The sequence below is a fragment of the Ornithorhynchus anatinus genome, chromosome 1 (assembly GCF_004115215.2).
Source record: "Ornithorhynchus anatinus isolate Pmale09 chromosome 1, mOrnAna1.pri.v4, whole genome shotgun sequence".
Classification (NCBI taxonomy): domain Eukaryota; kingdom Metazoa; phylum Chordata; class Mammalia; order Monotremata; family Ornithorhynchidae; genus Ornithorhynchus; species Ornithorhynchus anatinus.
The window spans coordinates 89430009-89433351 of record NC_041728.1 but is presented as its reverse complement, the minus strand read 5'-3'; the positions used below and the strand labels follow the sequence as shown (position 1 = coordinate 89433351).

General features: G+C 35.5%; 1 non-coding gene across 1 annotated transcript; it reads left to right on the top strand.

The window, feature by feature from the left end:
• The first annotated feature begins 1614 nt into the window (after positions 1–1614).
• Positions 1615–1752, top strand: LOC114816564. The gene has a single exon (XR_003764354.1). It is a non-coding gene; the product is annotated as a small nucleolar RNA SNORA7 (small nucleolar RNA).
• Positions 1753–3343: the final 1591 nt, after the last annotated feature.

Below are 3343 nucleotides of genomic sequence, written 5' to 3'. Positions count from 1 at the left end.
CAGAAGGATGGGAGTGAAAGGCAAGTCCTACATCAGCAAACCTCTAAATTAAGATTCCTAAACTCAAGTGGTAAAATTAAGTCAATCGCATTTGTTAATATTCAAAAATCATATCATTAGCAGTCTAGGGATTATTAGTAAACTAGGATCGGGGACCACTGATGGAATTTGAACATTTCAAAAGGTTTTTTTAGAAATTATCTACCCCAGCACTTAATACAGTGCTTGACCCATACTAAGCTCTAAAAAGTATCCTGATTATTACAATGAATAATACTTATTAATAACGAATATAATATAGTATATATTATATGATGATGATGATGATTAGCAACATTAATCTTTTACAAAACATATTTGGAACATTTTAAGTGGAAATGTTAGGCCAAATTGTTTAGAAATTACAGGGAAAAATAAATTCTTGACTACATTGAGAAGTGCTCAAGTTTGCATGGTGCCTTTGTAAAATGTGAGTCTGCCCCATTGACTTGGGGCAAGGGCCCCAGACCCTTCATCTTGTACCTTCTCATATAGAAGATATTATTTGGATAATTTATACTGAATTGGGCAAGATAAGTCCAAATATAATGCTATTCAGATGTGAAGTTCTAGTTTTCCTGCTGACGTTGGCATATTCATTACTAAATACGGCATTCGGCAGGGAGGCTTTCAATAAAAGAGAAGAGCTGTCATCAACTGACAGCTCTGGAAAGAGAAAGACCTTGCTCACATCTGCTGAGATGCATTTTTAAGTAAATAAAATCAAGTTAGGAAAGTTGCATTTCTAATTTAAATCTATGATCAGTTTAACCTTGAAGGGAGCCAAAAACACAAACACCTTTAGTATATCCTTGTTCCTTTCAAGGGAAATTACCTGCAAGATGTTTTAGAGGGACTAAATATTAACACAAACTATTCTGTGAGTATCTATATTTTCATTCATTTGTAAAAGATTGTCAGTTCCGGAACATTGTTTATTTTTTGCGAAACAGATATAGAGAGGACAATAGATATATCATAAAAATGATTGAGCATTCATTGTTATGCGTACATTTATTGCTAAATGTTGCATTTAATACCATTTTATGCTACATACAAAACTCTCTGTTACCCTACGGGCTTTGTATGCCCATTGTTTTTAATCCTGGCAGCAGGTGGCAGCAACAGAGTCATGTTTATTTAGTTGCATGCAGATTTGACTTAGTTTCCAGTAGATCACACATTCACAGAATAGAGGAGTGTATTCCCAGATAATTGTAAAATGAAAAGTTTAATGGGATACCTAGAAACTCTCTTCAGCCTTACCGACACAATATTTTTCTAGTTCTTTGTGTACATGTCCCCTGAGGCTATAAGTATCAATGAAGGGGGTTTGGTCATCTTTCAAAACTCTATTCCTCCCAGTGAAAATTGTTTTGCTTCAATGGGCAGAGTCTAGGCTTCTGGGCTAGTGTGAGTGGAAAGCCCCTTGCTACTCATAGATGTGATTACTATGGCACCAGATCTTCGCCACCCTCTCCCTTCCCTTTTCCCTGTTGCTGCTATAACATAGTTGATGGTGAAATACAAAGGATGAATGCTCTTTTATGGATTTCTTGAACCTACTGAAGCTTGCCCCTCTCAGGGTTGCACCTGGAGAGTTTCCAGCATGTTACCAGTCTCGACTACCAGAGGGAGAGTCAAGCAGAAGCATATGCATTCCATTCCTAGCTTGGGCAGTGGCTAGTCAGTGGAAAACAATCTGCTACAAGTCAAAACTCACCTAAATTGGGCAGCAACGACATGGGAGAGAGTCAGTGATGGAGACTTAAGTTTACTTCAAAGAAGGAGGAAATGGTAAACTATTTCCATATTTTACCAAAAGAAAATTCTATGGATCCACTACCAGAATGATTGCAGATGGAGGTGGGGCGTTCCTGGGGAGATGTGTCCATGGCATCGCTATGGGTCAGAGATGACTCGATGGCATAAGACAACAAACTGAAGCATTAATTGTGATGAATTACATCTGCATTATAACTTGATTGTGAACTCTAGTTCTCAAATTATAAGAATTATAGGAATTAGCCATCTTGTGTAAATTTACTATCCTGTAAGTTATTTGCCTCCCCACCCCCACCCCACACATTTGATCTTAAAGAAACTGTTACAAAGCAGAATTTGGGATAACATTTGAGATATATTTGGATTGAGCTATATAGCCTCCATTATAGATGAAGAAAACAGTTAATCTGGTATGTTGGAGGAGGTAGTGGATGAGAACATGATGGACAGGATTTGTACCCTTCATTCACCCCACCGTCAGCACCACAGTCCTTATATGCATATGTGTAATTTATTTTAGTGTCTGATTACCCCTTTATATTGTAAACTCCTTGTAGGCAGGGAATGTGTCTACCAACTCTGTTGTTATTGTACTCTTCCAAGCCCTTAGAAAAATGCACTGAAAAATGTAAGTGCTCAATAAATACCACTGATTGATTGATTAATAGTTACCCTGTGATTATAGAAATAGCAGAACAGATGGTGTGCTTTTGAGGGAACAGCAAGAACTAAGTTTTAGAGTTATAAAGGACAGACCCAGTTTTATTTCCATTTTTAGAACATCCTACATCTGGAAATGAACTCAGATGAACTGAAATTGGATAGAGAGAGCAGCTGTTGAATCATTTTTTAATGAAAATAAATGATAAAAATATTTTCAATAAGGTTTAAATCAGAAAATTACAGAAAATTTAAATTACATTTTTAGCATTTACATCTACTTGAATGTCACTGATTTCAAATACATTAAATGAGAGGTTGGATGTAATGTAAAATTGAAAGTGTTTTTGTATCATATATAATTTCCCTAAATTGAGAGAGTAATGCAACTATAAGATTGCAAAAAGAGAGTTTAGGAGTAGAGTACCAGTGATAATTTGCTCCCAAACTCAAGCAAGTTTTTTCTAATTCTACAAAATGGAAGTTTGCTTTATGTGAGAATATCTGGAACAGATAAAAATGTTATGGTATTGGTTATAATTATTCACTGATTGGTCATAATATTCATTAGGTGCTTAGTATGTGCTGAGCTTAGTGCTAAATTCTGGGGTAGATTGGATATTCTTAGAGCAGACCTATTGTAGCTATAAAATGTGCTATAAATAATTATTTCCAAGACATGAAATCCCTTCTGCATCACATTGCACCTCAATCCTTTCTTATTTAGTAGATTTCTCAAACACCTATTTTTCCAAGAGCTTAATGTACTAATTAATTTCCATATTTAAAATAAGCAAATGATTTTAGATAATAGTACAGTGAAACCACGAGGGAGGAGAGAAAAAAAGTGATGATGTGT